We start from the raw sequence: 25249 nt of genomic DNA, 5'->3' as shown, positions 1-25249 counted from the left end.
GGCTCAGTGGCTAAGGCGTTGCGCTGCTGAGCACGAGGTCGCGGGTTCGATTCCCGGCCGCGGCGGCCGCTTATCTGATGGAGGCGAAAAGCAAAAACGCCCGTGTGTGCGAGATTTCGGCGCACGTTAAAGATCCCCAGGTGGTCAAAATGAATCCGGAGCCCTCCACTACGGCGCGCATCATCGCCTGCGTTGCGTCGGCGCGTTAAACCCTACAACCAAGCAAAGTCTGTAGAAGCAGCCGAGCTGGAGGTCGACCTAGCTACTCCCCAGTCCGATAGCGGATCCCATAAGAGAGGGAGCAGCCGGGCTCCAGCAGTGCAAAGCCGTTTCGAACGGCTCTGTAAAGCAAAAACCTTTAAAGCATATACATATTCCGTAACAATCGTCGTCAGCCCTTTTTTATTCGTCTTCCGAAAGCACAGCCGCGTAGAGAAAATCGTCTTGTAGCTCGTCCTCGCCTCGGTAGCCCCCTACTTCACCAGCTGGTCCGGTAGCCGTCTCCACATGTGGATTGTGAAGGTACGGCGCGCGACGGGTCGTCGCAGAGGACCCGTCGCGCGCCATTCTCTACAAGACGAAGGCGGGAGCTCCTCAAATGCCGTAAGCCCACGCGCAAGCCGGAACGATGGCGGGCGGTCGCCGGGAAACACGCGCTCAAGTACGCTCGGTTTTTTTTTCTATTTGCTGAAGCCACGGCCCGAAGGTTGTTTCCGGCGCCTCGCGCTGGGAACACGGACCGTTTTCCGTTAGGAACATGTTCACTGCACTCGGGATTTACTGTTACGCCTGACGGATTTGTTTCGGCATAACAACAGTCCTGCTATTAAAAACTCCTTCCGTGTGGGGTTGTACATTCAAGCCACCACAGATCTAATGACCAAGGTTGACCACAAAGCATTCCCGTGAGGGATTTCAAAGTTGGATTTTGGCTCAAAGATAGGTTGAATTTCGGCTTGTTGAGGATTGATTTTGACTCACAGGGACTTTTAAAGCGAAGCATATTAGTGTTCGCACTAATGGTGCCTGTAACAAACAAATGGCCGCCATCCCTCCAAGCGAAAGTGAATGCCCAGCGAAGCTTTTGTAAACCACCCCATATGCTGATGTGCAAGGCTAAGAAACGTTCTTCGTAGTCTCGGCGGGCTTGTCACTTGCGCTAGGCTTTTCTGGCGGCAGAGCCTGGGGCATGCGCTCGCCCTCGAATGACGTCTACTTCCCTTTTCGCGAGCACCTGCGAACCAAGCCTTTACCAGGAATACATAGTGGGGCCCGATTGTTCACAGGTGCTTTATCATCTATCGTGCTTGTCATCTATTTATCGTGGCTAAGTCGTTGCGCTGCTGAGCACGAAGTCGCGGGTTCGATTCCCGGCCGTGGCGGCCGCTTTTCTGATGGAGGCGAAAAGAAAAAAACGCCCGTGTGTACGAAATTTCGGCGCACGATAAAGATTCACAGGTGGTCAAAATTAATCCGGAGCCCTCCATTACGGCGCGCCTCATCGCCTGCGTTGCGTCGGCGCGATAAACCCCACAATCAATCAATATCATCTATCTATCGTTCCTATCAGAAGGCGCCTTATTATCTATCATCTATCGATCGTTTCGACGCTTGTTTTGTAGTTGTTTAAGGAATAGTTAACTCTAGGCTGTATGCCTGATTGCAAAGAAAGATTGCGCTGCGCTTCTCTGGCGGAAAATTCTGGGTCCCGCCTAGCCCGAAGCATGCGGTCGGTGTCTTGGGCGAGAACTGCTGATTCTGCCTGGGTTTTTTGTTTACTACACGAAATTTTCTGACGAACGAGAGGGTAACAGCTTCGCTGTAAACAATCTAGGAAAGCTTGCACTCACGCGCAAGACGTGAATGCCGAAGCTGTTCTAGGTGAGCATTGACGGACACAATTACAGTAGCACACCGAGCCCCTCGGAGCGCGGCCTCTTCCTCAACGGTGCGAACTATCCGTCTCCGGGCAATGCCGAGAACTGCGACCCGCCGCGGTGGCTCAGTGGCTAGTGCGTTGCGCTGCTGAGCACGAGGTCGCGGGTTCGATTCTCGGCCGCGGCGGCCGCTTTTCTGGTGGAGGCGAAAAGCAGAAATGCCCGTGTGTATGAGATTTCGCGCACGTTAAAGATCTCCAGGTGGTCAAAATTAATCCGGAGCCCTCCACTACGGCGCGCCTCATCGCCTGCGTTGCGTCGGTGCGTTAAACCCTACCATCAATCAATCAACCTTTCTGATTCGGCAACCTGTTGCCCGTGGATGGCTTTCCCGCGCTTGTGATTGTGGGCTGGCGATTTACGTATGGTTGTTGCTCTCGGCTGCAGCCGAGAGCAACAACCATACGTAAATTTCTCTCCGTAAATTTCTTTTCTCTCCCGCTTTTTTTCCTTCCTTGCTGCGCTGCATCTCCACTTCCTTTATCTATACTAATGGGTATACCGTTCGGCCACTGTTCGCATCGAAGCTCACCTGTGTACTGTTTGCTCCTTGGTTTGTGGCCTCTGGCCTATTGCGCTGCATCTCCTGCTCATCTCCAAGGCTCATCGTCTGCTTCAGTAATTGTAGGCTAGCGCAAAAGCTAGCTTCGACGAGCTCACCACGGACCATGTGACCGCGGTGCTGCAGCCTGGTGAGCCTTTGGTTAACCCTCGCCAAGTGTTCTGCTGAAAAATTGCTAAGGATATGAATCTACGTGGAGGTCCGTACTTGGTTTTCTTGCTTTCTTTGTGACTTGGTGAGTCCGAAGAGAGCTCACTGGCAAATATATGTGGCCAAAAACCAGAATAGTCGCACTTACTAGCAAAGCCCATCTGAAGCACGGCCGGGCTCCGCCGCCTCATAGCGTTCCGGAAAATAAAACCAAATTGCGAAATCGGACAAGACGCAAGTCAAGTCAAGTCAAGTCAAATTTTATTTACCAGATACACACAAGTGTAGCTCTGGATGGTCTCCTGGGCTAAAAGCTGAAATGAGCAGCTTGACAGGGGCCCAGGAGCCTTTGTACATAATGGCAACAATGCAACATTGACAATCTACAGGAAGAAGAAAATAAATTACTGTACGCTTACATCTCGCTAGAAGTAACGAAACAAACACAAAAAATACCGATACATTCTCACTGACCTAAGCAAGATTGTTGCTTCCTTTGACGCCCCTCATATAGGTGTCTACATTAGCATCGAAATGGTAAAAGATAGGCTTTGGGCACAAATTCCTCGAAACATGTGTATAGGCTGGCTCTTTTCGGAGTAATAAATGTGTACGAAAAAATCCTTACGGCCGTGCTTTTCTCAACAGTTCGTAAATTTCCAAATCTAAAAGTCTGCCTTTGAATTTTCTTTAACTGGGTAAACAACTCACAAGACCTTCTAGCTGGACAATAACGTTGCTGAAAGACAGGATGCAATATTGGGTTCGTACCGACGTTATAAACGGCTGAACTTTCAGGTGCGCCTCCGTGCCATGCTCTACGATGCTACCGCTGCTTCTGTGAACTTGTTCTTTTATAAATCAGTGTTGGCATTCTGTGGCAACAGCAGGGAATGTTTCAGCACTTACCGCCTTCAAAAAAGAAAAGTGAATTTTTAGGGTTTTCTTGACATGCGATGTTTCACAGCGAAGAAAGTAAGAGAGAAAAAATCCCGCCGTCTCCACGAAGTGAATGATGATGAGAGGGGCGAAGCTAAAATGCTTATCGGTGAAACCGTGAAACATTGTTATAGGTCTTCTTGACGGCGCGCACCATCTGAATGAGTGAAGGACATAAGGCGCGTTCGTAGCCATGCTCGCGTCTCGGTTTCTAGCGCAGTGGGAATTGGGCCACGTACAGAGGGCAACACTCTTGTCTATAACACCGGTTTCGTACTTGTAGCCTTATCTTTCCTCGGCCGAAAAACATTTGAAGAAAACTATTGTGTCATTCCGAAGTAGTGACCATATACTTCGACCTCAACGTTTTTTTGTGACACGTGTAAGTCCGCAGTTTTGAGAGATAACCAGTTCAAGTCAAACTCAGTTTTATAGACAAAGGTGTTGCGCACCGTACCTCTCGTCGCGGCCAGAGAGTCGTGGGATCGAAACCGGGTGCCGCCGTGTCAAGGCCACCTCTCCTCACTCGCAAAGCTTGAAACTTCCCATCGCTCCGTTGACATGCCCGTCGACGACGTCGGTGTTTGTGGTGATTATGTAGGGCTTGTTTGGGACGACGAGAATCTCCATGGTTAAGTTGGCGAATTCGGAGTGTGACATTTTAGCCCCCTTGGCCGTCGCCTTCTGCAGAGCGTCTTGTGTCGCGTTCCCTTGTGTACGTGTCTTGAGCTCGCAGGCGACGAACGACAACCTCTTCTTCTTCCTCTCCCCCTTGTTGGGTAGCAACGAACGCGTTGAACGTTTTGACCTCTTCGGCCAAGCTTTGGTTGGCCAATCCCTAGGGGGATCCTGCCACAATCATCATCGTGGTGCCGTGTACAGCAGCAACGAGGGACGGGACAGGGCCCGAGCAAGAGGAGCTTCGCCCCTAAAACTTTGATCGTCATAATTTTGCTGAGGGAGGCTGCGGGTGGGCGCTTCGTCAGACGACCGCCAGGAGCCCGTGGTCCTTTGGCGGCGTCTTCCGCCAGCTGGACGACCGCAACTTGTACTGCAAAATAAAGCTGTGCGGCGCGTCGTTCCACTGCTTACAATTACTGATGTTAAATCCTGGGTTCACGGGCTGGGGTTTAGACGACCGGCCCGACATATGTGTGTGAGTGAACTGGCTGATATCCACACCATTTGCATTTGCCCTGGTACCTTTCTGAAAACTGTCGATGGCATATAGCGGGGTAGGGGAAGCGTATGTCTGCAGCCTACGCCACGCCACTGATTGCCCTTTCGTAGGGGACCTCTGAACTGCGGGAAGTTTCAGACAACTTAGCCTGTGGGGTCGGGTAAATGCCTTATATATCCAGAGCGCATGCCTCCCCCCCATCCCCACCCCCCCGACCTGTCATACGGCACATCTCCGTACTCGTGGTCAGCCTGGTTACAGAATCCTCAGACTACCTTGTGTGCCATATCCTTCCCTTGGAGGGACAAGTCTTCTGGTATCCTAAATCGATGGACTTGTCTTCCTGTTGCTTCAGCCTCAATAGAAACTCTTCTCCTTGTGTAGCTCGCAGGGTGGTCTTCGGATTCGATATGCTGATGCTGGCCCGTGTACCCGTGATGGCGAGTGGGATGACCACTTCTCCCGTGTCTGGCAAGACGTATTGACAGAACACGAGGATATCCTATTACCTTGATGGTCAACTGCCACTGCCGTTACCGCGCTTCGGTCAGACTAGGGCGCCGTGTCTACGTAGTAGCCCCTGGGTTAGAGGGGTATCGCTTGTGTAGCGACATGTCCCTTGAAGGTCTGTGCTCCTTTTGATGCGATGGATGCATGTTGCGGGGGATCGGGGCCACCCTGACATATTCAAGCATTTCCTGATGTATGGTAGTCTTCGGTGCGTGTTAATGGGTGTAAGGAATGCGCAGGGATTACGGCGGTTGTCCCGGTGATGGTAGCTGCTAATCAATTGTATTGGGCCGTACATTTGGCCTAAATGACCTCATCCAAGGTGTTGTGGATGCCCATCTCTAGGAGCTGGTCTGTGGCAGCGCTGATAGGGATGCCGACTGCTGCCTTGTTGGATTTTCGAATACAGCGAACTCCCTTTAAGACGGACTGGGTTGAGACAAATGCTCGCTTATGCTGAGCGACGTCGAAACTTTATTTTTGGTTTTCCATGGGCCCAATGCAAAACAAATCCGCTTAAGACGAACAGCCTTGCAGGCACTCTTCTGTTTAGCCAAACAAATTTCGGGATTACCACCCCTGCTGGCGATACTGGACAGCGAACATGCGGTCTTGGCGGGGTGCGGCGGGGCATTCACGTGACCAGAGGGAAAGAAAAGTAAAACGAAGCCACAGTGCGAAACAAATGCGCGCCACGGAGGACGGGAGGGAGGGAGAAAAAACTGGCCGCGTATCTGCTCCTTTCGTTGCAAATGTCGACGAAAAACGATAGTCGACTGGTGCCCTTGCCAAGTATATGCCTCCCTTTTCTTTTGGCTCATCTCTCATTCTGTTCCTCTCCCGTCTTGTTCCTCCCAAGCCGACACGCTAGAGGTTTGCTCAAGTCAGATCAAAAGTTACCGCCTTCCACTGTTTAAAGTGGGGTGCCTCGGTGCCAGCGCTGTCGTACGGCAGAGACGCGCGTGAATCTAGACGCTCTACTACAACGTTTATAGAACCACGTTGCCCTACTCCAAGACCGTTTCAAGCAGATCATGGAGCCTATCTAGCGGACCTATTGTTGCTTTTGCTGTTTGATTTCTTGAATGCCGCCAGGACATATAGTAGCGCGGGCAACAGCAGGCGACGGTGGTCTCCAGTTGATGTATTTCATTTGCTATCGCAAAGACCAAGCATTGATTGATTCAATGAACAACTTATCATTTGCCAAGATTTGTCGCTTAGCCATCGGTCAGGAGTCCTTGGTCCCTGGCGGCGGTTGTGACCATGTGGACAAGCTGTGTTTGGATACACAGGTCGGAGCTGAGTAGCGCCGTCTCCCACTTCTCCTTCGAACCTATGTTGAGTGCAGGCTGTCCTGCCTTACTGTTTTGCAGGTAATTTCTACGGGGAGGGCCGGACCATACCATGGGATGTAGGTCAGCCCTGTCACCGCACGCCTTGCATTTATCTAAATAGAGCCCTGGGTAACATCGACTGTAAACCACTGGATTGTGGAACCAATCTGTCTGCAGCCGTCACCACTGCCTTGGGCTAGGTATTTTGCCTTTTCTAGTCTATAGTGGCCAACTATATCTCTGTACACCAGCCTGTCACTGCCTGAGCGTTGTACAAAGTGAGCGTCTCTGTCAGAAGTTTCGACATCGGCTCAGTCAACAAGACCTTGAGCCGCGTCGTAGGAACACTCATTCCCGGCCAGGCCTGAGCGGGCCGGTGCCCATATCAGTTGTATTTTGCATGCATCATTTGTTAAGTAAATTAACACCGCAAATACCCTCTGTGTATTGATTTTCTGCCTTATATATGCCTAATGTCCTGTTCTTATTCTACAATAATGGAATGCATGAACATTGACACCTGACTTAGCCGTATAGATTTGGCTGTGGGTATATAGGACTATTGCGCAGCTTCTGTTTCACTTTGGCCAGATGGCGGAATCGAGACAGACCGACAGACAGACAGACCGACAGACAGACAGACCAAAATTTCTGCGTTTAAGTACCCCGAGTAAAACTATCGTCTTTAAAAAACACGCTGATAAAGCTACCACTGCTTCCACCCTTTAAACCGCGGAGCCAGCGGCAAAGCAAAGAAAAAAAAGCGAGGGCGAATACTGGGGCCACTCTGCTCTGGAGGAGAGAGGCGCAAATAAGGCGGATTAAAAGTAAAAAACGCGATGACAAAAGCTTCCTGTTCGGGAACGTACCAGCTATCTTGACAAATTCTGCTTCTCACACACGCAGGCGAGTTCGCGTCGGTTTGCGTCGCAAAGTCCCACCGCGTCACCGCCGAAATAGCGAGAAGTTTCCTCCCTGTCTCTTTTCCGTTGTCAATTGAGGTAGCGGGTATACGCCCTCCGTCGCCGCTTGAACTAGATAAAACCAGGCAAGAGCACTTGAAGGCAGTCTTCTATCAAGTTGCGCACTCAAACAAAATATTTTTATGCGGAACTGGTTGCACCCTTCACTATACCTGAAATGAAAGCGGCAGCTGCATTGGAAAACCTCACCAAGAACACTACCCCCGGCAAGGACAAAATTTCCAATAACCTCCTCTGTAATCTGGATCCCGTAACCCTCGACAAGCTACTAAATTACATCAACAAACACTGCATCGCAGGCACCTTGCCTTCACAATGGCAGCACGAACACATAACACGGTCGCCAAACCCGGAAAGCCACTTAACACCAAGAACCTCCGATCTATTTCCCTCACATCTTGTGTAGGAAAACTCTTCGAACATATGGTCCACAATCGCCTCTCACCCGACATCGATGACAACCATTACTTTCCTCACACATTGTTCGCTTTTCGGCCGTACCCTTCCGCTCAAGGTATTTTACTCGAGCTTAAAGGAGATATACTGCGCAAGATGGTCAAATCAGCACAAATATTGCAGTCTTGCATTAGACATCAAAGGTGCTTTCGACAGCATAACACATTAGGCCATCCTGCGAGGACTCAGCTCAATCAATTGGGGAGAACGTCTTTACAACTATGTCAACGCATTCTTCACCAACCGTACCGCCACAATGGGCATTGGGAACCTCCGCTCGGACAGCTTCTCAACCTTACAGCAGGGGACCCCACAAGGCTCCGTTATTTCGGCACTACTTTTCAATATCGCGATGAAGGACATCCCACCACTTCTAGAAGCGATCCCCAACCTCCGACATAGAATCTATGCAGCTGATCTGACACTCTGGACCCCTACAGGATCCATCGGTGCCCAAGAAGAGGCCCTCCAAACTGCAATGACACAAGAATACCTCCAAGCCCACAGTCTTGAATGTGCTCCAGAAGAATCGACCCTTTTAACACTCAGCAAAAGAACAACCAGAAAAAACTCGCAAGATATACCCGACCCGGAACTCAAGATCAACAAACAGCCAGTCCCCAACGTCCCCTACCTCAATATATTGGGACTAACCATTCCAAAGGATGGCTCAGGTTCCCAAACGATCCTCCCCGTACAGCGGACCCTCGCACAGCTCATGCACCTCATACATCGCGTCTCCCACCATCGCTTCGGCCTCCAAGAAACCGACATGCTTCGCCTCATACAAGCCATCCTCATCAGCCGCATAGCACATGGTGCTCCATACCTAACCCTCCAACCAGCCGAGATCCTTAAACTTTACTTAGCGATCCGTCAAGCATACAAGACAGCCCTGGGTCTCCCTCCCAAGACTGCAACTACGAAACTTCTGCAGCTTGGCGTGCACAACACACGGGAAGAAATTGAAGAGGCACACCACATCTCTCAAATACAACGGCTTAAACTACCTCCAACAGGTAGGGCAACGCTCTTTAAACTACAATACTCTATACCGCTTAACCTCGACCAGAAAATTCACATTCCCCTGGATATACGACAAAACATTCCCTTGCTCTGATCTCCCAAAATATGCACCCCACCTACAACAAAGCACGCCGAGCAGCAAGACCCCGCTACATTCATAACCAATAACACCACCTCCCATGCACGCGATATACGAACGCATCGCCGTACCCCACAAATCTGCGCAAGCCGCCAGCGCGGTCAATGCCGGAGGAACTGAGCTCATTGCGGTGACTGTTTTCATCAGCTCCACCGAAACAGCTGAAGAGGTTGCCATTGCCCTTGCCACCACAACAGGCCAAGAATTTTTAACCTTTATTACTTACTACCAAGCCGCTTGCAGGAGCTACCTAAAAGGACGCATATCGCAACCCGCCTTGAAAATTCTACAAGCGAAACCACTCCCAGAACTGCAAATAATTCGGACTCCAGGTCATGAATCCCTCGGGCGTAACGAAGCGGCACACGCTGCTGCCCGCGCTCATTCACACCGGGCTGTTTCCCACGAGTGCTATGAACCCCCATCTGAAGCAACAGTTAAGCGCCCCTCCCCCCCCACTGCAAACATTCGCCGAAATACTCGCCCACTACAAGGACGAGCGTCGCAAATGTCCATTCCCCGACCCTAACCTCTCTCGTAATGAAGCTACTACCTCCCGACGACTACAGACTAACTCCTACCCACATAACACCCTGCTACATGCCATGTATCCCACCCTATATCCTGCCACATGCAAACCCTGCCCCCAACCAGGCACCCTTTACCACATTGTATGTGAGTGCCAGCAATCCCCTTCCCCTCACCCCAAACCCCAACCCTACCTATGAGTAGTGGGTGGAGCTGCTGACAAGCTCCGACCTCCCACACCAGCGACAGTTGGTGGATAGGCCACGGATGGCCAGCATAGCCCAAGGCATCCCGAACTAAGGGAGCCTCCCACCGGGCGGGTGCCCTAACATCCGCACCTCGTCTCAAGTAAAGTTTATTCATCATCATCATTCCTCCATTGTAAGCCAACTTCCTTCACCATCTTTAACCAAGATGCTTGCATGCCCCTAAGCAGCAGGCTGCTAATTATTTTTTGGGAGGGCTTCTGATAAAACTAACTTCTGATAAGACGAACAAATTATCATTGTCCCTCCCATTTTGTCTTAATGGGAGTTCACTGTATTTCTATTATTTTTTCTATACCTTCTCTCCTGAGCTTGAGATAAGGGGTGACATACATAATTGTTGTGCACCCCGAGCGCTTCCAACTTGCTAGTGGCAGTGTGAGGAGGGAGGCCTAGCGCTTGCTTGTACGCCTTCCGCAGTAGTACGTCAAGTTGGTCCAATTCCCGCGGTTTCAGCGGGAGGTAAGGCGTAGAGTACACCACGCGGCTGACAACAAGTGCTTGCACCAACTTGATGATGTCATCCTCTTTCAAACCCTGGTGACGGTTTGTGACTCGACTTACCATACGCATGATTTGCAAGGCAGTGTGTTTGAGGCGCTGGACGGTTAGCGTTCCTCCTCCGTCTTGCTGGATATAAAGCCCCAGTATGCGGATGGTTGGGACTACGGGGGTGTCGCTACCCTGGAGCTTTATTTGTATTGTGGTGGGTTCCAGGGCCTTGCCACGTGGCTTGTGCCTCAAAATGATGAGCTCGGACTTCTCCGGCGAGCATTCAAGGCCGCGCACACTGGCGTACTGCTGGACTGCGTCAGCGGCTTGTTAGAGCGCATCCTGGATGTCGCCTTCTGACCCACCAGTAGTCCAAATCGTAATATCATCTGCGTAGAGCGCATGTTTAATCCCCGGGATGGTGTTAAGTTGTTGTGGGAGCTTCATCATAGCTATATTAAATAATGTTGGAGAAAGCACCGCTCCTTGTGGCGTTCCTTTGTTGGGCATGGTCTGAAGGGCCGTTCGAATGGTCCGATGCCCACAGTCGCCGTGCGATCCGTGAGGAATGCCTGGATGTACTGGAACATTCGTTTTCCACAGTTAGTGTCCCTTAGGTTTTCGAGGATGGCGTCGTGGCTCACATTATCGAATGCTCCTTTTAAATCGAGAGCGAGGATAGCCCTGCTGGAGTGAGGAGAAATGTGCGGGAGGTCATTGATGCCCACCTTGTCAGCCAACTAGAGCGGCTCAGACTAACTTCGACCGGTCGCACGGTGCTGAGGCAGCTAGGCTACCGGATAGCGGACGCCAGCCACCCTCGTCCGGAAACTGTTCCTCAAGACATCCGCACGCTCATCAGGGTTGCTCCGCTCCCGCGAAACATGCATCCTGAGCATCACGTACAGCGCAGGCAAGCACGGGTACAATTCCTGCAAGGGAAGTACTCTGACCACCCGCATGTGCGCTTCACGGACGCGGCCCACTACACGTCCCATCCAGCCGCAGCAGTTAGTGTCATTGACGGCTCGGGCGATGTCGTTCGCACTGCGACCGTAAAAACCACAAACATTGTTGAAGCCGAAGAAACGGCCATCGCACTGGCGATGACGTCTCCAACTTCGAATAGCCCACTTCATATAATTACAGACTGCCAGCAGGCATGCAGAAACTACGGCAGCGGTCGGATCTCAATATGCGCTCTCCGACTTCTAAAAAAGCACAAGGACACCCTAAACCCAACTGTACTAATATGGACGCCAGGTCACGCAGGGCTTGACGGAAATGAGCGAGCACACGCTACAGCCCGAGCATGCACCCTCCGGGCACCGCACCATTCGCTCCGTGACCCAGAGCCTGTCCAATAGCAGTACCGTACACTTCTGCAACACCACCGCCTTGCCAGATGTGCCTACCCACCACCGCAACAGAAGCTCACCCGAGAGGAGGCTGTAGCCTGGCGGCAACTACAGACAAACACATACCCCCACCTTAGCTTCCTGCACATCATACACCCCACAATGTATCCACCAACATGCCCACACTGCAGCGAACATCCAACACTGTACCACACCACGTGAGCTTGCCAAAACACACCAGCAGCCCCCATTATTCGCACACCCACCTTCGAGCAGTGGGAGGCCGCGCTGTGCAGTTCGGACCCTGAGGACCAGCGACAGTTGGTGGACCGGGCACGCAGAACCGCAGCCGCCGCAGGGGCCCTGGACTGAGGGCTTCTCCCGCTTTCAAGCGCGAACCTCTTTCGCTTGAATAAATGTTTCTCCACCACCACCACCACCACATAATTGTTCTGACAATTTTGACCTGCACAAGACACGGGAGGTTCTACTCCTTCAGGTCATGCTGTTTGTTTGCGATACTAGTGATTAATTTGCTATTCTGGGCAGCCGCTTTGTGCAATTGTTGCATGGTTGGTATGTTGGTGCCTTTCTAGTAGTTCCGTAGACTCATAATGCGAAAGCAATCAGTTTTGGGTGCGGCGTTTTCTTGGAGGAGCAGATGATGTCCTCCTGCCCGGCCGAATTGGGGTGTACAGCAGGATCTCTATTTTCTGCGGGGAACAGGCCAAACCTCTAGCGTGCACATATGCATGTACAACTGCACCGGCTACTTGCACGTGTTCCTGTATCTCCCCGTCACTACCACCTATTGTCTACACCGTGATCTCATCGACGTACAAGCTGCGCTAGATGTTGGGGATCTGGTCGAGCAAAATGAGGGAACCCAAGCATGGCTACGTTGAAAACGAATGGGGAGAGCACGGATCCTTGTGGTGTCCCCCTGCTGCTCAGACGTGCTTAGTGCGATTTGAGGCCGTGGATGTTTAGTTGAGTAGTGCGTTGCGGAAAGAAGACCGCAGCGTAGGTGTATGCCCTGACCCCAACGTTGCGGTCGTTCAGATTGTGGCCGCATGGCTTACGGAATCAAAAACCATCGTCAGATCCAGCACAATTATGAGCCAGGTGTCGAGACGGGATGCTTCATAGCTGTCAATTATCTAATGTGGCAGCTGTAGCACTACATCTTCTGTAGACAAGCCGGGCCTGAGTCCTACCATGGTGTGAGGAAATCACTGCCGTTCTTCCATGTGCTTGTGTAGTCGACTGAGCGCTATATGCTCATGGGACATCTTGAAGATAGCGCACCTAAACACGGACACTAGGGAAAGAATTGACAAACCACAGCGCTGACTCACAACTGATTTTTTATTAGAACAGACACACACTTAAATACTACAACCCAAACCCATGTGACCAGACATCATACATACGTCACAATCCAGTGTATCATTTCTAAAACATGACAGGCATGAAACAGATTGTGTGGATCAAGGCGCGTAATATATTTTACGTTACAGAGTGATTTAAAAATCCGAACTCACTCTCATGTAAATGAATCGACGGCACACTAAGGCACCACACCCCCTTTTTTCTTATATTATATGCCTCAATAATCTCGCGTGTTAACTTATCCCTGTGCGCAGATAATATAACCGTTTCCTCGAACGCAGGCTCGCACTTGCACTTAGATACGTGTTGAGCCACGTGCGAGGAGGTGTCTCCTCCTAAAGACCTTTTGCGTTCCAGCAACCTGACATTGATACATCGGCTTGTCTGACCGATATACACATAACCACAAGGAAATGGTACAAGGTAGACAACGCACTTTTTGCATGGAACAAAAGGAGACACATGCTTCACCCCACAATCCTTTCCGGTGCCGCGCGACAAGCCTTTAAGCTTTCTGTCAACAGATCCGCAAATTTTGCTAAGTTTATTAGGTGCCGAAAATATGCTCACGTAGCTTGTCAAAGCATCATGTTAGTGAAATGGGACTAAGATTTACCCGTTTGAGATCTTTTCCCGTTTTCGGAATGAGGGTGAGAAAGGCATGTTTGCATGCAAAAGGAAGCTTACCCCTATCACACATTCTGTTTTGGTAGGCGGTCAGCACAGCTTTGGATGAGTCGTCGAGGTTTGCGATTAGCTTCTTAGTGATGTTATCGCGCCCGGACGCAACTTGTGTGTTGAGCTTGGTGATGGGTTCATAGACCTTGGCTTAAATTATAGGACAGTCTACCGCTGAGGTTGGTTCCCCTTTTTAAAGTTTTTGTGGTTCTTCTGAACTTCGGGGTATGTACACAGATACTGTAATTTATACAGCAGTATTTGTACGTCCTCTATTTGGGAATGCAGCAAGGTTAATACAGTTATCCCTCGTTATAACGAAGTCAGTGGGACAGCGAAAAATTTAGTTTTAAGCGGCATTTTGATATAAGTGACCACTCGATAAATGCTAAAGGAGTTGAGCTTTCATTGCACCACAAGTGCTAGGAATCAAAACACAATGTATTCAGTGAAGCAGAATCTAACTCAGGCGAAAAAGGGCAGTGATTGATTGATTGATTGAATGTTTATTAGCATTTGTCACATGAAGTTTACAAACACTGATTGGACCCATAGCCAAAGGCTAGTGCAGGGTCCAATAAGAAAAGTAATGGACAGAAGCGGGAACTATCAATTACACATAATACAGATGTAGCTATACAGACACTGTAAATATATATTTCCACGTAATTATGAGCATACTCATTTACAGAGTACAGACGTCTCTCTCTTTAAACAATCGGGTCACAAAAAACAAAACTACACGTGTGCATACAATCAAAAAGTTATGACAGATCACTTTGTGGACACACCAGCAACATCAGTTAAAATACAAAAACACTAACTATCACGAGTTTTAGGAAGAGGGAAAAAAAGGCTAGGTTTACAAGATTTACCAGTGTATAATTATACAAATATAAGCGTTTACCACAAGAAAAGAAGCAGTTACAGCCTGGTCAAGAATTCATTTTTTAGTTTTACCGCAGCATTGTGTGATGTCTTCAATTCAGTGGGCAAACTATTCCAGATCTTTATCCCTGTGAATTGCAACAATCTCTCCCCGTAAACGTTATTTCTTGGTGCCAAGTTAAAGTTGCCGAACGTGATACTTCTAGTAGGGCGAGAAGAGGAATAAAATAATGAGACATCAAATGGGTTATTGTATTTTACAATACTATTAACACAAACAGTGGTCTTGAATTCACGCAAAAGATCGAAGGGTAGTATTTTTAGCGATCGAAATAACGGCCGGCTTGGCTCGTTGTGGTTACTGTGACTTATTATTCTTATGGCACGCTTTTGTAACCTCCGAAGGGGATCCAGATAAGAACCATAAGTCCAGGCCCACGATTCCATGCAGTAAGTTAAATGGCTATTCACGAATGCGAAGTAAAGCGCCCGCAGAATGCTTTTATCGAAGTAGCCTCTAGCTTGTAAAAGCGCGTGACAGCCAGAAGCCAGCTTTACACTGACGGCATTTATTTGACCTGCCCAGTGAAAGTGATTATCTAGTATAATCCCAAGGTATTTAAACGTGTCCGTACGTTCCAGTATGCAGTTATCAATTTTAATCTGAAGATCTTGGTAACTAATTAATTTCCTGCGGGAATGAAATATAATGTACTTCGTTTTATTGGCATTAACCGTTAATCTGTTAGCAAAAAACCACTGGGAAATTTTTTTTCAATTCTGAGTTTACTTGTGTTTGTAATTCAAGAACATTGTCGGCCGTACATATTAATGCTGTATCATCGGCATACATAATAATTTCGGAAGAGCTTAATACATGAGGCAAGTCGTTGATATAAAGTGAAAAGAACAGCGGCCCGAGGACCGATCCCTGCGGCACCCCTGTGTTCAGATATTGCAGTGTGGAAGTAATATCGGTCATCACGACAGCCTGCTGTCTATTTTTGATGTAATTTGAAAATAACTCATAGGATTGATTACGTATACCGTAGTGCTTTAATTTATGCAAAAGAATTGAATGATCTACCGTATCGAATGCTTTTTGTAGGTCAAGGAAAACAACTCCCACTAGCTTGTTGTTGTTTAGGCCCGTGTTAATCGATTGAGCCAATGTCAACACTGCAGATGACGTAGAATAATTAGACCGAAATCCATGTTGCTGAGGACAAAGAACCATGTACTTGTGTAAAAACTTATTTATGCGGTTTGATAGGATTTTTTCAAAAATGTTATTTACAACGCTAAGAACAGATATCGGTCTGTAACTAGACGGATCGGAAATGTCACCGTTTTTGTAAACTGGGATTACTTTTGCAATTTTTAGTACGGATGGGTAAGTTTCGTTCTGTATACAATGATTAAATAGATTGCATAAGATTGGGCCAAAGATATCTACGTTTTCTTTTAACAACCGTGCTGTAATTTGGTCTAGTCCAGCAGATTTGTTAGTTGAAAGATTATTAATAGTGTGAACAACTTCAGAAAGTTCAATATCATACATCACAAACGTATTGACAACTGGTTGTGACGCAATGTAGCTGTCTACAGAGCGGGGAATTTTGTCTGCCAGAGCTTCGCCTATACCAGAAAAGAAGGTGTTGAACGCTTCGACAGTGTTGTTGTCAACGCTGTCAGGAGTAACGCGCTGTGATTTACGGCCCCCAGTAACCTCATTTATGATACCCCATATTTTGCGTGTATCGCCAGATGCCTCCTGGATGCAGCGTGAGTAGTATTGTTTTTTGCAACCAGTGAGCTTTGGCTGTTTCAAGTTTTTGCCGGGCGCCAGCAACCCATGCTCCAATTTGACCCAGCAATGCATAAGGCTATGGTTGCCGCCCGTAAAAGTGGCAGTGTCAGAGGCCACTTTAATAGGGTGGTGTGCGGGCGTCACGGAACGCTGCGAGAGTTTCGCGCTAGAAAGCGGAGCAAATGCCGCGGCGGGAGTCTGAGGTCGTGTTGTTGGTCTCAGAAAACGATTAACCGCTCATTGTTGGTACACAGCGCAATCATGAAAACAGACCGGTTTTACACTAGGGGCTCTGCATGATCACTGGCAATTTTTCCCGAGGTGTGCAGCAGTGAAGTTTTCAAAACAAGAGGTTTTCGACGTCCCTCTGTCGATGACCCAGCTAATTCTACGCTTCGAGTGTCAGTGTTCGCGCACCGTCTCGCCCACGCTATTGACTAATGTCTTTGAACACAAATCGATGACCCTACCACGCATTTGGACCGCTTTTCTAAAGTCGGATGGCGCGAGCTTCTGAATGGCTCAAGAAAATCTAAAGGAAACACCAGCTTGCGTTGACCCGCCATGTTGACAACCTGACTCGCCGCTGGGGCGCCGCCGCTGGGGCGCCGCCGCTGGGGCGCCGCCGCTGGGGCTCCGCCGCGGGTCAAGCTCTTCGCGCACTTCGAGTAATACGGCCTAAAATGCCTGCGTCTGGGTTGGGACCAGAAGAAATTTCAAAAAAAGCGATATTTCGAGTAAAGCGGTTTCGTTATAACGAGGGATTACTGTATATTGTTACGTGAAACAATGCGCTCTTCTTGGTGATTTAGCAGGCTGCTGATTGTGTGCTACGTGCGTGGTGTGCTCATTTGGGAGTCATTGAGGTCACATACCGCATTTCAATGTTGATTGCTCAATTAGGCGGCTTTCTTTTTTATATCCTTTTTTAGTCGGGCAAGCCTTCACCGCAGGGGTCAGTTGTGCCTGTGTCTGTGAAGCTACGCTCGTGGTCAAGACACTTCCAAAAGCGCCCCTTTCCGGCTACTGCTTTGGATTTGGCAAAGAAAGACAAGGACAGCAAAAAACGTTTGCTCTCATTAAAACCGCTACAATTCACAGGAAAAAAGCCAACATTGTTTCAATATATAAAGCTTCCTATATGAATTCGCCGGAAAGTTATCGATCTATACCAATAATAAGCAGTTGTTGCAGTGTCCTTGAACATGTAATTACTTTCCATATATATGGTCATATTAAATACAGCAGCGTTTTAAGATTTAATCAAAATCATTTTATATCAAAGTTTTCATGTGTCACGCAGTGAGAATTTACCATTGACATACATTCCAACACAAGTCTTAACATCTACTTTCACTACATTTTTTCTCAACCTAAAGCCATCGACCCCCTATCTCACCCCCATATCATTTTAGAATTACATCCCTGAGTTTTAATTACATAATGTTATCGTGCGCTCGCACTTCTTATCTCCCCGACAGCAGTTTACTGTGGTTGACAACTTTTCTTCTCCCATCTTCTACGCTACTTCTGGTTCAATAAAAACCGCTGACGATCTGCTTAGTTTTCAGAAAGACATAACAACTGGACTTAAACATGCAATCATCTTACACTTGTCTGTATAAGCAAAATTCTTCCAACAGCCCCAAGAAAGCAGCACTAGCTGACTCCCTCATTGAAACTTTGCACTTGTCCGGGCACACTACGTGAATTACCTCGGCGTCCACTCGTATCTAATCTCTATGGCCTACATATGTGACCTAGATACCTGCGACCACATCGAGGAGATTCGGGCGCTTTCGTCGTATCGTATGATAGCGTTCGCCAACCAGCTTATCACAGAATTCTTCTCCCCCCTACAGAATATGGCCCAATATTCAGGGCTGGCTTACTTGCTAGAAGTTGTGCTAAAGGAAGCGTCACGGTTCATTTCGAGTTATGGCAGCCGCTTTTACAATATCAGACCAGTAACAAAGGAGCTTTCATTAAAGTTCCCAGTAACCCGCCACGCTGTCGCCCTCCTGGCTTTGCTTTATAAATATCCGCGCGTTTATGCCCACCCCCATTCCCGCTCTCAGCCAGATGGTTCATGTGAAAACCCCAACAAAGGGCGAAACAATCGCACGCAACTTTAAAAACGACCTCCTTCAACTCATTGACGCTCCCTTTTTTAATTTAGCCCTAGAATTACGTCCCAGATATTATTGCGTAGTTTTGTGGTGAAACGTTCCGCGACGCAGTGTGGAAGCATTTGTCATGGTAGCTTTGTATAAGGCATGTATTTTTTTACAATACTCTCAATGCCACGAAGGATGTTATACAGTGGCGCCGTAAAGTTATACAATGTTAGTTATGGCCGTCTTGAACGATGATGGGTCGCAGTTGCTGGCGACGCCGCGGGATGGGGGTTCGAATCGGTGGCTGTTTTTGATAAAAATTACCCCAAGCTTCCCGCGAGGGGAATCCTGTGGAGATGCGACGCATCTTGGGGTTCACTTGGTGTTTCCGTTGGGTTGATTCTCTAATTGCGTGAAACGTGTGAGGAACGCGTATGATGTATTCTTTATTTCTTTGGCCGGTGCTGGAACGACCGTGGCTATGACGCAACACAATCCAACACACTCCCCTTTAATCCAATCCAATCCAAATCCAATCCAAGCCAAGCCAAGCCAACCCAATCGAATCCAATCCAATGCCCCTCGCGAGAGAGTGTTCGCTATCGGAGAGGAGAGGGGGTGAGCGGCGGAAAGCGCAGCTCGCGCGGCGAGTAGAATGGGGGAGGGGTGTGGACAGACAACAACAACGCCGTATGGAGGGACAAGGCGAGTGAATGAGATGCAGTCGCATCTAAAAATAGAAGTACACATCTGTTCAAGATCTCGGCACGCTAACTTTGATTCTGTGGTCAATGAGTTCTGACGTGTAAGCAGGTGGTGAGAGAAGCTCGTGTTTGTTATCAGGACTGGTGAAGTATATTTTGTGGAAAAGACGAATGTGAAATGTTTTTCATCGGATCGATAAGTTAAGAAGCCCAAGGTTAGATTCATTAGTGGAGACGCTTTCCGTGGGGGAACAGTTAAAAATAATAAAACGAGCTGAGCTGTTCTGGATCGATTCTACTAAGGAATGAAGAGATGACTGCGAGTAACTGGTCATGAGAAAAGAAACAGATAGCTGGTAAACAAAATATAGCTCGGAAAATAAAATGTCAATAAAAGAAAACATAAGATACTTAAAGGGTAGAGATAACTGGTAAAACAACAATGCAGCTGGAAAGGTGTAATTCCTATTTATGTCAATTTCGATTTGCTGCTGTGTGGTAATGTTGTTTTTTAGTGCGCAGGTTTTCTTTGTACTTGCAATTATATTCCCGTAAAGTAGCACTCATTCTCTCGCATACTGAATTTTTTTGCCTTTTGCGCAGCATTGTTGGTCCTTTAGCATATTCTTCTCAAATCTAGCACGAGCTCTCCCACAGGCTTTCAGTTTTCTGTATACCACCTTACTTCATACTGCGTACTAGAAAATTGTAGCTATCTTTGCATAGACACATAACGTTATGGGATCCACGCTTCTTGATTGACACGAAGACCAAGAATTCATCGAGACAACTAGGTTTGCTTACGGTCTGGCTGTGGAACTGCCACAGTTACAACAACAAGAGAGCAGTGCTGCAACAACACATCACCACAGTACCCAAGAAACCCGACATCATCCTTCTGCAAGAAACGGCGATGGCGACCCCCACCCTCCGTGGGTACCGCCCTCACCTTAGTCCGGCGGTGGGACGGGGCGTCTGCGCGTTCACCCGCAAAGAGCTCACGTTCGTTGAGCACCAACTAAAACACGGCCGCAGCAGGGTGGAATACACCTTCACGGAAATCCTTCCAAGCAAACAACGGAAACGCAGCCTGTTCATCGCCAACGTCTACATTAACCCCAAGCACCACACACAGAAAGTCAAGCCTTTACTACACACAGCCAGCACACAAGCCAAAGACAACACGTTGCTGATCGGAGGGGACTTCAACGCCGCCCATCGAGCGTGGGGTTACGTGAAGGACACGGCCAAAGTACGGGACCTGTTACAGGATGCTCTGGACCACAACTGTGACCTGATAACGGACCCCGCTCATCCCACCCGCATCGGTAACTCCGTAGCACGAGACACCACACGAGACCTTACATTTGTCAAGAAGAACCACGCGGGAAAAGTAACATGGCACAACACCGGCGTCCACCTGGGCAGCGATCACTACATCCTCAAAATTACGGTACCCAACCTATTCCGGGTCAACACCATTGCACACAAGTAAACGCACTGGGACGGTTTCAGTAAGGGTCGTCCCACCACAGCACATCACAGACATCGAAACCTGGATAGCACAGCTCCGCGATGCAGTACAGACGGCAACCAAAACCATCTAAATGGACGAGGACGTCGTTGCCATGGGCCTGGCCTATTTGATCGAGGCCAAACGTTCGATACAGGGCGTTGCAAGCGGCAACGGCTGAACCGCAAATTGAAAAAGAAGGTGGCTGACCTAAACAGGGCCATTGTACACTACTGGAAGGTCCTGTGCCGTCAGCAGTGGAACGAAATCTGCAACCGAGCTGACGGGTAAATGCACCGCGGTTGCACCTGGAATCTAATGCGGCATCTCCTAGACGAAACTAAGACCAAGTCACACCAGCGCAACCACCTGGCCCGCGTCATGCACAGCACCACACATCACGGAAAAGACGCTGTTATCAAGAGCCTGGAAGCCAAGTATCTGCCGGGCACGCTAATGGAAAACCACCCGCCCTACGGGGGCTGCCCAACGCGTGGCTCGACCAAGACATTACCACGTTAGAGGTGCGGGTAGCGCTGCACGAGCTCAATACCCGCTCGGCAGCCGGCCTTGATCTCGTTACCAACAAGATGCTACGCAACCTCGATGATGCATCGATCGAGTCCCTAACCCGTTACTTTAACGAATTCGGGCATTCGGGCAAGCTCCCCGGACAGTGGAAAACGGCAAGTACGATTTTGATCCCTAAACCTGGCAGACCATCGGATATTGGTAACCTGCGTCCTATCTCGCTCACGTCCTGCGTGGGCAAGGCGCTGGAGCACGTGGTAGCCACCCGTTGGCAGGAATACTTGTTGAAGGACGGCGTCTATCCAGACATGATGATCGGCTTCATTCACAGACTCAGCACACAAGACGCCATGTTACAACTCAAACAAGAAATCATCGACAACACCCAAAACAGCAAAGTAATTCTGGGGCTTGATTTACAAATCGCATTCGGCAAAATCAAACACTCAGCCGTATTAGCACAAGCATCAAGACTTAACATGGGGGTAATTAGCTACAATTATATCAAGGACTTCTTGATCTTCAAGGACTTCCCGGCGGAACTGCACGCCAGAGACCTCAAGCTACTCGAACGCAAGCTCGGCAGCAAGGGTGCACCATAGGGTTCTGTCATCTCGCCATTGCTCTTCAACCTCGTCATAATCAGGGTAGCGAGGGCATTGGCGGGGACCGGCGTCCGGCACATGATCTACGCCGACGACACTACTCTGTGTGCGGCCGGTGGCACAGACGCCAGCATCGAGCAACAGTGCAAGCGGCGGTTACCACCATCGAGCATCACCTTGAAGGCACCGGCCTCGTGTACTCGCGCGCCAAATCCTAGCTGTTCGTCCTCACACCGCTACGAGCGGGGTGGAAACGCGCTCCCCCTGGGGAGTGCAATCACATCAAGATCGTGACAGCACCAGGGCAACGCATTCCCGAAGTTTCCAAGATCAGGGTGCTCGGCCTCCTGCTAAACACGAGCAGGTGCAACGACGAGACCATTAACAAGCTTACCACTAAGGCAATGGACGCAATCCGGCTCATACACCGAGTCTCGTCGCGACGGGCGGGCTTGCGTGAAGACAGTCTCGTGCGCCTTGTCCAGTCGTTCGGGATCAAACAAATCGCATACGTTGTGCCCTACCTCAACTGGCACGTCACCGACCGGACCAAGATCAACACGCTGATCAGATGGGCTTACAAGATGGCACTGGGATTAACGGAGACCACAAGTACGGCTCGGCTCCTGCAACTCGGTGTCCATAACACCCTTGAGGAAATATCCGAGGTGCAGCTCACCACACAAATGGAGCGCCTTTCTACCATCACGATGGGCCGCAGTATCCTGGCATCCCTAGGTCACAACCCCCGAGCTCCCAGGCGGCAACCGCGCGAGATCAGCGAGGAGGCGCGGGCCCACATCCGCGTAGACCCCATCCCGAAAAACATGCACCCTGAGAATAACCAAGAACGGCGCCCCGCACGCACCAAGGCCCTCACCAAGCAACACGGCCAAGACCCCCACGCCCGATACGTAGACACATCGGCACGCCAACGGGAAGGCTTTGCGGGGCAGGGGTCGTTGCGGCGGCTACCGGCACCAAGACGACGGCAGCGAGCGTGCGGTGCGCAGACGCCGAGGAGGTTGCCATGGCTCTGGCGATCTCCGAGACGAAGTGTCGCACCGTGCTCAGCGACTCAAGGAACGCCATGCGGAACTTTACAAAGGGGCGAGTGTGCGCGCCGGCGGCCGCCATCATCGCCAAGCTCAAGCTCCAAGAGTCGGGCATAACCCCTGGTCGATGCTTGGCCAACGTCACGGCGCTTTAAACCGTCGATTGCCGGCATTTAATAAAGTTACTCCTATCCTATCCTGGCTGAGTGAAACTTGGAAGGAGTACAGTTTAATTCTAGAGTACAAACAAGGGATTGTCCGTTCCTCCTACGTCGTAGGCACCTTACTGTCTATGAAGAGAGAGAGAACTCTTTAATGTGGGCTGGAGAGGTCAGTTCTGCTAGCGGCAGTGCTTGCTACGGCAGATGGGGGTGATTACAATGCAGTGAAGTGAATGTGAGAGATTGGGAAGGAAACAGTTAGAGAGAAAACAAAAGTAAATAAGAAACGGCACGCAATGAAATGCAAGAAAAAACTCTAAATAAGGTTATGTTGAAAAAAATTAAGCGAAGGGAGCCCAGGAAGCGCAGAGCGCCTAGCAACAAAAAGGAGTCAGAGCGTACGTGACGAAGCAAACTCGTACAGATGTAGCCATGCGCACAATGGAAGAATTACGAAGTTTTGTCTAGTCCAGAACCCTGCAAAAAACGCTGAATTTTTTCCCCAAAGATGAGTCATTGTTGTTGGCCCAGGGTCCAAAAAAGTGACACAACTGAAGGCTTGTTCCACGTCGTACACGAGACAGGCAGCTAACCGCTGTTACTCGTGCAGCGGCAAATCGTGGGCATATACACAACACGTGCTCGGTAGTCTCGCGCACAGCTCACGTAGAGCGCAGTGGTGAATCCTCCCACCTTATTTTGAACTTCAAGCTTCATGTGTAAGTCACATTGAGACGCAAACGATGAAGTACACCTTCAAACGCTTTGGTTAGGTCGGGTGGAACGCAGAATTTACAGAGCGGGTCAATTCCGTGCAGAGGTGGATATCCGCTGCAAGGGTTCTACCACTTCAACATTTGCTCACTCCAACCAGTTCGATAGATGAGGGCACAACCCTCCTATCGAGAGAAAGGAAGCTGTGTCGTGTTACGCAGAGAGTGGCTAGCGCTGGCGGCTGCATCAGGCGTAGTACTTCCTTCAATTCCCGAATGACCAGGCAGCCATTGAAGCACGATGTGGTGGTTCGCGCGCACTACCGCTATGTCGTTTTCGCTGATTTCCCACACAAGCTGACTGCAATGGTTGAACAGCCTTCTTAGAGCTTTCAAAGCGCCCCGTGAGGCTAGAAAATCATCCATCACCGGGCATGATGTGCACCAATGAAATGAAGGGCAGCCCTTACAGCCGCTACTTCGGTAGCGGTGGATGACGTTTGGTGGCTCAGTTTTAAATGCAGGGCATTTCTTAGCCTCGCCTGTTCCTGCGTCGGACGGTGTCAGCAGTTCCGCGTCCGCAGCAGGTGCGCCTCTCCTTCCCTCCTCTCTCTCAACAGCAGCTGGCGCGCGCATGCGTCGTAGTCAGCCCGTTCGCTCCGTCGCGGTCTCGGCGTAACAGGTGCGTGATAGCAGAGCGGTAGGGCTTGGAAGGGCGCGCGCTGCTTGCGCATGCGCGCTCTCCCCCCCCCCCCTCGTACTGCTCTCCCTCTACTGCGCGCGCTGCAAATATAGCGGCTAGCGGTCGCTCGTATTTCAGTCACTGCGTTGCTCCTTCCTTCCTTGGTTGACGCTCGTGCCCACGTTTACTCGTGTCTGCTACTCCAGCATCCCAGCATCACGGAAGAAGCGATGGAAGCAACACTGCCTTCAATCAGTACTGAGGCCCCAATGCTCTGCATTTACTCGTGTTCCCCTCGGGGGAAGCCGCGGGAATTTTTTTTCTCCTTGTGCACTGGACCGACGGAATCCACACGACAATGGCAGATGATTCTGCGTCACTGAGCCGTCCGCATAAACATGTGTGTGGTCTGCGTACACGGTAAATATGTATTCAAGTCTGAAAAACTTCAGTGCAGGTGCGGGCATGGACTGCCTATGTAGTGCACCACCCCAAGCATTTCGACAACACAGGAACTCACGTCGGCGTTCTAAGAGG

Source organism: Haemaphysalis longicornis, unplaced genomic scaffold (assembly GCF_048455015.1).
Source record: "Haemaphysalis longicornis isolate Haplotype H1 unplaced genomic scaffold, Haemaphysalis longicornis Haplotype H1 scaffold_12, whole genome shotgun sequence".
NCBI lineage: Eukaryota > Metazoa > Arthropoda > Arachnida > Ixodida > Ixodidae > Haemaphysalis > Haemaphysalis longicornis.
This window is presented reverse-complemented; position numbering follows the sequence as displayed.